The 12,025-nt window shown below is 47.4% G+C and overlaps 1 long non-coding RNA gene across 1 annotated transcript in view; it reads left to right on the top strand.

Moving 5' to 3' along the window:
* Nucleotides 1-7,395, top strand: part of LOC142817755 (uncharacterized) — a 391,122-nt gene extending 383,727 nt beyond the window's left edge. Inside the window, exon 4 of the long non-coding RNA XR_012895339.1 lies at nt 5,996-7,395. This is a non-coding gene — a long non-coding RNA (uncharacterized LOC142817755). The remainder of the gene's footprint in view (nt 1-5,995) is intronic.
* Nucleotides 7,396-12,025: the final 4,630 nt, after the last annotated feature.

Genomic DNA, 12,025 nt, shown 5'->3' with positions numbered 1-12,025 from the left:
GGCGTAGTTAGAATAAAGCATACAAGTAAAACAAGAAAAGAAAAGCGATGACAAAGAAAGCACGCCTAACCACTTAGTACAGGCGCTGTGGGTCTGAAACAAAAGTCATTACCATCGAGCCGGAGACACACTTTCCCATCGGTTTCGAGGAACTAACGCGGGTCGTACGTTTTTGCGTGTATCGCTAGAATCACACGCGGTGGCCAAGTGAACTGTTTTATTTTTTTTCGGCTGGTTAGTTTTGTCAGTGATGTAATGGTTTTTTGACCCCAAACTTTTGGCATGTATCCGGGGGGCGCCTAAGGTAGTGTTTAGGTTCTACCAGCTGCTAATGACGATGATGGTAAAACAAACGTTTAATGCACGGAAAAATGCACGAAGAGAGATAGCAAAACAACCGTGCCCCATATTTGGTGTCTCGAAAGCACAGATGTACTAGAATGAAGAACCGTGCGAGTAGAAAGTTAAGCTTCTGGACGTTTTCATTTACTTTGGAAGAGGGCTCTACTGTCGGTTATAGCGTAAGAAAAAATAGGAGGGGCAAATCAATTTTAGCGAAAGCTTTATATATACAAAGAAGTTTTATTAAACCAGTGAGTTGGTGTTCGTTAAGTAAAAAACAACGAAAACCAAGGGCATGTGTAGAATTGACAAGTACATGCGAAAACACTGTGATATAGCACTGCACATGTATTAGCATACACATGTTAAAGACAACACAAAGCGGAAACCGATGCAGAAAGTATTCACTCAGAAGAATGGATCAATGCAGTCGACTAACACTGAAAAGGAGACAAACTGCGAATCGCCTTGAGGCGAATGCTTGAGGGACTGCATGCATTTTTTGGCTTTTCAGTATCTGCAGGGGAGTTTCTGACGCTTCTGACGTTCATCCTCTTTAAAGATGGGGCTACATACGCGAGTCTTCCAACCACTTGCATTGACACTTGTCAAAAAATAAAGAGCCTGTTAAGTCCGCGTCATTAGATCTAGAAAGTCAATCTGTGGTCCCGAGACTGCAATATATCGGCGTGTGTGTGACGAACGCGATCACTAAATATATGGGAGTAATGTAGGGTTATAAGGTGCCAGTAAAAAGCTTTCCCTTAGCAAGAAGTTGGAAATAGTGTCACAGTCAAATCGCAGCGTGCATCATTGCAGCAGAGACGGCTTTATGCTCTCCCATAGTGGAGCACCAAGTACTCTAAGTCGTTAACCACTTCTTCCGCCCCCTACCCTCCCCCAGCTTGATTGATCAGTGATGACGAGCTAAGCAGCACACTTCAAGGCATCCTTAGGGTGGTGGGCGCCCCTCATGGCAAGCCAGCCACCGAAGAAGGTATTAGCTTTCGATGTCGTCTTTGAGGAGGCAAGTCCGGAAGACGTCGTTGACGCAACGTCTTCAATAGTAGGAATCGAAGAAGCATACTGTGTGCAGCACTTCGGAGGCCGGAATTATAATGTTACCGTGAACAGCGAAGCCGCCCTGGCTCAAATCGTGGACGCGTCACATCTCACCATCTGAGGAGAGTGCGTCGCCATCGTACCCCTAGGACCCCAAGTCACCCAAGTAACTGTCGTGTTCCTGCTGTGCCGCGTCCCCAGCGAAGCCCTCGCACAAGCACTGTCCCCCTACGGGAGGATGCTACATATGACCAGAGGACTCATGGGATCGCGCCCAACCGTGACCACTGGGACGTGATACGTCTGCATGGAAATGAAGGCATTGTCACCTGTACCCAACTACCTCAATGTCACCGGCCGCCGTGTGACCTGCGACTACAAAGGAATACAACGGGTGTGCCAACGATGTGGTGACAGTGGTCACTTTCGTACGAACTGCACCGCTCCCATTGTGGTCAGTGTGGAGTCTATGGCCATGACGGGAAGGGCTGCTCACAGCCGTGCCGCCGCTGTGGCGACCCACATGCGACTCTAACTTGCACAAAGAAACAGTCGTACTCGGAGGCGGCATCCACGGATTTCCCTTCACTTCAGCCAGGAATGCCGTCTAATAACAGGTGCGACGGTTCGTCAACACGAGCCGCAGTAACCGACGACGACCAAAGTGCACCAATAGCGACGCTGCACCAGACGCCCACTCCGTCCCCAACAATCCTGGACCTGGTAATTCCTCCAGTTTCTGAAAATTCAAGTTCCCCGCGTCTGGTGACCATTCCTGAAGAACCGCAGGCCGAGCCCTCGTCAGACCTCGTGAGGAAGGCGTCTCAGATGACATTGTTACATCTGACGCTCATAGCGTGGCTGCTCAGTTGACCACAAGTTCAGATGTCATCGAGGAGCCTACATCCCAAGACGACGACGCCTGCGTCTACGAGGACTCAAACAGCACCACGAGTGAGGCGGCCCCTACAAATTGACGAAGACACCAGCCCCAGCGACGTAAGCCAGGACCATGTAGACCCTTTTGTACCATCCTCGCTCAAGAACCCGCGCACCAAGCGTTACCGGTTATATATTGGCTTAGAAGCCCCCAGCAGAGACTGGAGTCCCCTGCGGACTTTGACGCGGCCCCGGGAGCGCCGAGCCTCCGGTGAATCGCCTGGCCGTAAAAAAATTTGCCGCTCGCAGGGCAGCCACTCGCGGGACAGCCGCTCTCACGTCTGCTAAAGGTACTTCTGCCGCTTTCCCGTGTTTTCATATCGGATTTTACTTTTTGCCAATTCTTTAACTTTAAATGTTCTATAACGTTTACCGTTAAGGGTTTCCGAAACCCACGAAAACAGACTGAAGTATTGGCTTTCGCATGTTCAGTGTTGTGTGACTTACTATTCGCGAAAGAAAGTAATCTTTTTTTGTTATCTGACGTACTCGCTTTCAAAAGCGTTCGGTGTCCATTGTTTCTATTCGTATGCCAACACGCGTTCGACTGGCGTTGGAGTCATTATATTTAACCGAAGTCTTTTGCGTGACCATTGTGTTTTTTTCCATGCCTTCGAACAGGTGCTTGCGTTCGACTGTACCTTCCTTTCGTTGGGCTTAGCACTCCTACTCTTTTCAACCTAACTCTCATTTGTCTAGTCGAGCAGCTACCTAGCACTGTAGAACTTTCTGTCTATGCTGATGACATCTGCATTTGGACATCAGGTGTGACAAGGCCTCAGCTTCGCGCCCGCCTTCAGAAGGCTGCTACAACGACGTCATGCTATCTTCGTAAACAAGGCCTCGAGGTGTCCTGCGGAAAATGTGCAGTGGTAGCGTTCACGCGGAAACCAATGTCTGCTTACAGTATATCGATTAATGAAGAATACATATCGTTCAGCAGAAGCCACAGGTTCTTGGGAGTCATAATAGATAGAAACCTGTTGTGGACTCCACACGTGAACTATGTGAAGAAGCGGCTGATCGCAACATGCCACATGTTCAAATTCCTTGCAGGAAAGAATTGGGGAGTGCCCATACCATCCATGCTACAACTGTACGGAGTGCTGTTTATCGGATTCTTACGGTACAGCTTACCTGTAATATCTAACACCGGCAAGACCAACCTGCGCGCAATTCAGAGCATTCAAGCCCAAGCACTTAAGATATGCCTTGGATTACCCCGCAGTGCTTCAACGGCTGAAACCATTGCCATCGCTCAAGATCACTCGATAAATACGCATATTATTACCGAGACAATGCGCATGCACCTCAGGCATTATGCCAGGACCCCTTCTCACCACCTGGCGAGCCTAGCTGCTGAAAGGCCCCGCACGACATACGGCACTATTGTCTACAAGCATCGTTCATCGTTTGCTGAGACATACGCACCTGCATCAAAGCCACTGCTTCCTCCCTGGAGCTTGAGCCGGCCGCGAGTTCACTTAATGATTCCAGGAATGAGGAGAAAATCGGACTTACCGACACATGCCCTGAAACAACTGAGTCTATTCCTACTGGAACAAAACTACATTAACCACGTGCACATTTACACGGATGGCTCTACTACGCCGTCTAGTTCAGGTGGAGCAGTGGTTATACCATCACAAGGGGTAACTCGGTGTTTTAAGACTTCACATGTGACAACTTCAACGACGGCAGAACTCGAGGCTCTGCGCAATGCACTGGAACACATCAATTCAGAAGAAAGACCAGGTAAATGGGCTGTGTTTTCTGAATCAAAACCAGCGTTACAGTGCCTGATATCAGTTCTCCGTCGCGGATGCCACGACCAGTTGACCTACCAAACCGTGAAACTTCACCACCTTTTAATACAAAAAGGCCATGACATCGTCTTTCAGTGGTTACCTGGGCATAGTGATATAGACGGCAATGATTCTGCAGATCATGCTGCTCGCACGTCACATAAAGAAGCGAACAGCGTTCCGATTCCGCTTTCAAGAGCGGATGCGGCGAGGCAGATTCGTCAACTGGCCCGCAGTCTCACACTGACTGAGTGGAACACACCAAGCATACGACGTACAAGACTGCACGAGCTCGACCCTTCACTACAACTCCGGCCTCCACCCGGCCTACATCGACGTGCAGCTTCGCTTCTCTATCGCCTTTGGCTGGGAGTTGCTTTCACGAAAGCTTATACCACGTTAATCGGAATTACTGACAGTGCGGCGTGCGATGTTTGCGGCACCGACGAAAATATCGAACACCTGCTGTGCCATTCATTGTCCTCGATTTGCCTCAGATAGACAAGTACTTGCCAACGCAATGCGGCGACTGGATGATCGGCCTCTTTCTGTGCAGGTGCTATTACAGCAACGTCCACATGCCTCGACAGCCCACAAGGCAGTGAAAGCCCTGCTGTGTTTCCTGAGAAATACAGGCTTGTGTGAACGCCTCTGACATGCGGTAGAGTTCTACACGCTGCAGTGAAATTACTGACAGTCTCTCCCCCACCCTTTTTTTTCTTTTCCCTCTCTTCTCTCTTTCTCGTCTTTCTTGTCCCCTTCCCTAATCCCCCAGTGTAGGGTAGCCAACCGGATGTCTTTCTGGTTAACCTCCCTGCCTTCTCCCTTTTTGTTGCTTCCTCCTCCTCCTCTTTTCGTTGCGTATAACATTTGTCGTTGTGTACACGCCAGCGGCGTCTGTGAATTCTGGCGCATTTTAGGGGCGAAGCTCCTTAAAGCGGCACCCGTTTGTCCCTCGTAGTCGTAGTCGTAGGGTGTAACAAGTGTTACATTTTGACCTGCAAGGTGGTGCCGGTGGGAGATTTCTCCTGTGCTTTGTTGAACAATAAAAAGTCCACGGCGTGCGCGTTAACTAAAAGCCGAATGCTCCTGTCTCTCATTCCCCATTAGCAGCCATTGGCATGTTCCAGCAGGAAACGTTAGTAGAAGTGTTGAAAGCCAACTTCTGCTGTCTCTCTTATTCCCAGTAGCAGCCATTGTTTACCTCCAAGGCAGTGAGTGCCTGGTGAGATTTCTCCTGTGCGTGAATAAACAATAAAAAAATTTTGTTCAAAACGCCGTTGATTGATGAAATAAATGAACGAAATACGCCAGATGTTTTCTAAAAGCAAAACGAAAAAACGCCAGATGTTTCTAAAGCAAAACAAAAAGAAGACGCCAGCTGCTTAACGAAAGACGCCAGGTGTTTTCTAAAGCACTGGTTTTATAATCAAAACCATATATATACACGTTTGTAGTTGCCGATGCTCGTCCGTCGGTGTGTGCTCGTATGGTACATTGAGCACTATCTGACAGGAAAAGGTTGCTACGTTATACTCGCTGGGCGTAACATCCTTGGTTTTAGAAAGGTTTAGCGAGCGTTGGGCCGCAGCGCCATGAATACAGTGAACTAGTATATACCATGAACTCGAGGTGGTTAAAGGTGGGAAGTAGACCCGAAGCGCAAGCCGTAAGAAAGTGTGCCTGTGCCACCTCTCGTTTAGTCCTTGGAATGTCCGCTGGATGGCGGTGCTTCTATATGGGGAATATATGATGAAAAGATGCGATATGGTGGTACTTGGAGTGTCGAATAGATGGACGAACGGACACACAGACAGATGCATGGACGGATGCATGAACGGATGCAGGGGCGGATGCATGGACGAACGCAGGGATGGACACACGAATAGACGCACGCACGGACGGGCGGATGGACGCATAGACAGACGGAAGCAAGAACGAATGGACGGACGAATGCTTCGCCCCACTCTCCATCATTCACTCCGTGGATACGCTGCCAATTTTTTTCCCCTCGGGGAGCACGAGTTTCTGCGGCACTGGTCGTGCCCTTTCGTCAGCGTTGAAAACGAAAGGTAAAACTTATTTTTTGACTTACTTGGCGCTAAGTAGCTCCCGTTGAGTAGTTATTCGAGATTTCGTTTGTAACCAATTGTGTATCATTGCATCTATTGTATCTTTATGCCATTCATTGTATCATGATATCACACTGAGTTCTTTTGTACATGTATGCCAACATTGTCAGGTATATAAGGGCAATGATGTCTTCATTGCAACGTAGTGATGTTTGTATTGTTACATAGATGTGTCAAAGTGTATGTTCCCTTATTACTGAATTGTTATGAAAACTTTGTTCTCTGTACATAGTGTAAATAAGTTTTTGTAAACATCTTTATAAAGAAAGAGTCGAGGATAAGTCCTACAACTTTTTTTTTTTTCGAAGACACAGTTATGTGACCAGAACTGAGCGGACTAAGTTGAAAGTGAGCGTGACAACTGTGTGTTTGTTCTAGCCGAATGAGAACTTTCGGAGTCACCGATGTAGGTCTGTATACAGGGCGTTTCAAGAAATGTGTCCAATATTCTTTAAAAATCACAGGAAACAGGTATCTCCATGCTGCTTGCGGCGATGCCTTTTCTGTGGCACAAGACATCTTCACATGCGCAGAAACAATATTTACGGCAGTAAATATAGAAAGGAACACAATAAATTTTTAACATGGGATGATAACTGGTTGAACGTGATATTTGCTGCGTTTGGTGCGTCTGTTTTGGTTTCGCCAGCTGAATTGGCCAGATTGCATCACTCCGCTGTGATTGCCGGTGGTCGATTTTTCAAAATTTCAAAGTGGCTTTGGACTATTCGTAGGAAGGGCTCAAATTCGCCCTTTTGACTCGACCGGCTATTACAATTGGTTAGAAAGATAATTGTGTTACTTTCAACAATTACTGCCGTTATTATTGTTTGTACTCTCTCAATCTGACTTCTGTCATAGGAAGGCAAGGCCGCAAGTAGCACTCAGCTACCTTCTTTCTGTAATTTTTAAAGAATATTGGACACATTTTTTGAAACACCCTGTATATGTATATGTGCTATTTTGTTTTAGGGGCGAAGCACCTGAAGCCATGGGTCGTGCATCCTCGATGTATGTTCTACGTAGCCACCTGTCGTTTCGTTCTGAGATTGTCATCATATACAAGTTTCGTTAAATGGCTTATGTCCGTCCATCTGAATAAATAATGAACCTTAGGACCTAACCTCGCCCACTCTTCATCCTTCACTTCGTTGAAATTCGTGCAGTTTTTTCTCATTTAATCAACAACTATTCCGAAATTTCAGGATCATCACTATTGCTTTGAGAAGATGCGACGCTTGATAAGCGGGAAAGCACGCATAAAAGAAAATAGGAAAGGCGACGTCACTTTGACGTCATGACGCTTGATGCGGGAATTTCAAATATTTTGACTGTTCCTACTAAGTCCTACGCAGGTCCAAATCGATAAAAAAGAAGTATACACGCACCTCTGAAGAAGCCATAGAGTTGGCGTACCCAGTTGAGAAAGTTTTGTTGAGCAAATTTGGCCATAGTATGACAAATGCACTTAGAAATCCATGACATCATGTGCGGTGATATTGGCTCGAAATTTCAGATCAAAACTATGGCCTTGATCTGCTCCTCTCTTGATAAACCAATAATAGTGGAAATAACTACATTAGAGTTCTACTGAGAACTCCAACCTTGTTAATTTCGCTATCATAAACGGATGGATAGATGGTGGAACTTTATTTACACTCCTGAGAGACGCGGCTAGAGCGCAGTGGGCTGCAGCCACGTTGGGACGGGCAGGATAAGCTTGAGCGCCAAATCGTGGGCTCTCTGGACACCCCAAAGCTAATCCCCATTGTTGGAGCTTCTGATAGCGGAGCACCATCATAGATGACATTTGTGACTGCATGGTACCTGACGGGCAGACTCTTCTTTTACGGTTTATCAGTGATAAGGGTATTTAGGTCATTGGCATTACCCCCTTTTGATCCGTGAATACTCTTTTTTTCCTAAGGTGCAAGGGTGTTAGTTATAGACCCAGTGAAACCCTCTAAAAGTGTTACCTGATTTGATTTACATAGCACAATTTATTATTATAAACTGATTCACTGTTTCCTTTAGTGTCGCTTAACTATCTTCTGTGTCTCATTACTGTAGGACATGGAAAAAAATAGAGAAGCAAAGTCGCACTAAGAGGCGCGCGAGCGTAACTTGTTACGACGAAGGTAATCGGTGAAGCACAAGCATAACTACCAAAGCTTTTACAGTGAGATTACGAATATTACGAGCCGGAAAAGAGAAACCTAGCACGCTGTGTTCATCAGCGGCTCACCATGGAAGAGCGTGAAGGTCTTGTTGATGCGTGGGATGCCTTTCCATAGGGCCTCTGTGAATAAAGGTCAGAGCAGGAGTATGGAAGCAGCAACATCAGCACGAGCGATCGAAGGAACGTGCTTCAGCATGAACAGGAAAAGAGAATCAGTTTGGTTGCTCGCACTATGGTTGCGCTTCTATATGTATACGCGTTGCAACGCCGGAAGTTGAAGGGCAGAACTGGACCTATAGGAAATCACGCCGGGACGTGTTTCTTGCGCTTGGCTCCCGCTGAGCATTGGTTCGCTAGGGCGTTGCTGTTCGACGAGCATCGCTCAGCAGCAACAAAACAAGGACTGTATCGGCTTCTTCCTATCTTCCATAAAACACTCGGAGAGCATCTTCCGGCGCCTCGTATACGGCGTGCTCACTACATCCCCTCGGCCCATCAGTCTTAGCGGTCAGCAAAAATCGGCGCGTGCTGACATCTTGACCCTTCTTCGCGAACTTGCTTCTCCACTTCGGCTGCACGACTGTCGTGTTCTTTTATATCTTCTTAGCTTGATCCGTGCTTTATCTTTCTATTTCATCTATAGGACGTGCTCAGCTGGATCTCTACTTCTTCTTTGCCGTCCATGTTGGAGGCGCGTCTTGGAGGTGTGGTTCGGTCCGCCTCTTTCAATCGCTCACCCGTCCTTAAATTGACGGCACGCTTGCCGTCATCCGGGGGGGGGGGGGGAGGTGACACGCTGCTCGCGTTGCGGTAACTCCGCACGCATGCTGCATAAGCGCTAGCTTCTCGATGGGGGGCTGTAGCGTTCTGCCTGATTCTTCTAAGCGAAACTAGGCAGAACGAGTTCTGCGTGCTGTAGAGGGAGGTGAGCGCGGATAAGCTCTGAATGCTTTGTGACAAGCACTTACGGGTGAGATTTCAAGTTCCAGGGACGAGGTTCTTTTCCCAAGTTTTATTTTGCATTGCGTAACAAGACTGTGAAAAACTTTCTTGTGTTTTTGCGTTATTTATGGAGACAGATTAGTCTTACGTTGGGATGCTAAGCGGCCTGCGGGCCAAAATTCATTCAGGAGTGGAGGCCTCTTGTCAGGCTGAGTAGTCTTTAGCATCTGCTCTTAATTCTGTCAGATTTCGGGACAACTAAACTTCGATTCGACCCAACTCAATTCAAGTTCACTTGTGGACAAACTGGAAATTAATAGCTCCTGGACAATTTGCTACATGCAATGTATTCTAGAACGTATGGAAGAGAATGCAAATTTTTGCAGGTTGCCGAGTGGACTCTACAGCATGGTCTGAGAAAGTGACAATAATGCGCAAACAACGCCTATCTAGCCACCTACTGAGGACCAGTGTGAGGCATGGATGTCAAGCCCGAATATCGAGGACCAGCTACAGGTGATGAACTGAGCTGGGCTATCAGCTCTAGTTCACGACTATACTGGGCTTTAGCAGGCCGTCGACCTCCGAACGTAAACAGTTTGGTCAAGCAAGTGAACTTTAGTTTTTTTTTTCGCTTGTGGGCATGTATTCACAAAAACGCCTCACGCTAGAATGGCTCGTGAGCGCTAAAGTGACTTCCCGGTCATCCTGCCGATCCAGACTTTAGCATCTCATTCACAAAGCCAAATAGCCAGCTGCAAACGATGTTTGCAGAGAAAAAAACTTTCTTGATTCAGCGCCTGGTTCGTGCTCGGTGAAGACCTGAAAGGTGAAAACTTGGGCACGCTGGCACGACGTCATATATTCAATAGCAGCTCACCATACAAAAATTATCCCAGCGTGCGTGTTATTCGCCAGTCCTTGTCGGTTTGCGCTGCTTTTACACTTATTCTGAACCCCGTTAATGGATGTTGTCTATCCTGTATTCTCTGACGGTGCGCTGTGGCACAAACCACGCCGAGCGAGCAATGATTAATAGGAACTTCTCGGCGTCCGTCGCTAGAAGTAGAAAAGGACGTTTCACGGTTCGTCGAGCGTGTCAGCGGGGGTCGCATGGGCTCGGCGAGATGTCAGTAGAGGCTGCCTCGAAAACACGACGTTCCGTTGAAAGATCGTGCGCGCTCTTGTGATTTATGTGACCGAGTCACCAGCCTGGCTAGAAGCCATTGCGGATAGACCCGCAGCGCCATCACGCGAGTGCCTTGGGTACCTTTTGGTCGTGCCACCATTCATTACCCGCAGGCGCGTCAGGTGAAAGGGAATTACTTTGGCGGGAGTACAGCCTCGAGGTGTTTACCAGGCGCCCCGCATTTCGTCCCAGCACTTCGCGAGACACGCAGCGTTTTCTCTCCGTCGCTACAAACCATGCCGCTTGGGTGAAGGAGGCAACATTTTGAACACTAGCTTACCGAAATAGAGCGCCTGATCATTTAGTATGGCTGGAAGTTCTTCCATTAACGTGTAGATTGTAATAAACTAGACAGTTCAGGCGTTCGCAGGGGTAGCAGCAGCAGCGTTTTATTACTATTTTTTTCACGACAAAGAACATGGTACAAGTCTGCGATGAAAATGTCGCCGATTTTTTGCGAGCAGGCATAGCCCATACAAACGAGAACAAAAAAAAAAAACCACCCAGTTGATCTGTGCCATAACAGCAGAATTGAAATTTGCAGTCTGTCAGCGTAGAATGTGGGGTTTCTGAATCTAAGCCGCCTTTCTTGTTTGGGTCACATGTAAGAGAAAAATGAGGAATTGAAATATATGTGTGCGGACTGCTCCCATAGAGTAGAATTATTTGAGACATTGAAATTGTATCGGTAATTTTAGTACACACGTGCATAAAAACAGACATCGTCAACATACGACATAACGGTAATCAAATAAGGGATAATAGCGTACTTCTAATATCAGTTCTGCTATTGTGCTCTCGCGTAGCAGAAAGGGGATGAAAGAAACACTGCGGCCGCTGTTTTTGTTAAATGCTGTCTTCTCATTGGAACCTCGAGGTATAGCAATATACGTCAAAAGTAGGAATAAACAAAACGAACAAAGTGAGTCTCGAGATTGTAAAGGAAAGCATGTGACGCCAGAGCTGCCGGACACCGCGCTTCTCGGGATTGCCCTATACGAGCCCTCGAGCGTCACTGACACCGCTGGACGCTCGTCTTAATGAACCTTGGTTTACATGCTCACCAATTTGTAAGGGATTTCGATGTACCCTGCTCACGCACGCCGATCATGACAGTAGACCGGTGAAACGACTTGGGATACTCAGTTTGCCGTTCACACCGACGTTGTGTTTTCATACTCCCCCCGGCCCCCACCCAGCCTCACTCGTAGGCACGGATGCGCGCAATTATTGATGTTCATGAGCGCACGCAATATCGCGACAGTTCATCGTGGATAATAAAGGATGGCGTTGGGTTTGAGGAAATGTGGAAGGCGCCAAAGGGCTGCGAATGATGCCAGTGTATTGCGACCTAGATAGCAGTGCGTGAGGGTAATTAGTTTCTCACGTGCCTGTAGCGAATTCGACGCAGGTTTTTTTTTCTTGCTGAGCGCGA

Source organism: Rhipicephalus microplus, chromosome 5 (genome assembly GCF_043290135.1).
Source record: "Rhipicephalus microplus isolate Deutch F79 chromosome 5, USDA_Rmic, whole genome shotgun sequence".
In the NCBI taxonomy this organism is placed as follows: Eukaryota; Metazoa; Arthropoda; class Arachnida; order Ixodida; family Ixodidae; genus Rhipicephalus; species Rhipicephalus microplus.
Note: the sequence above shows the minus strand (reverse complement) of the source record. Positions and strands in the feature narration are given on the sequence as shown.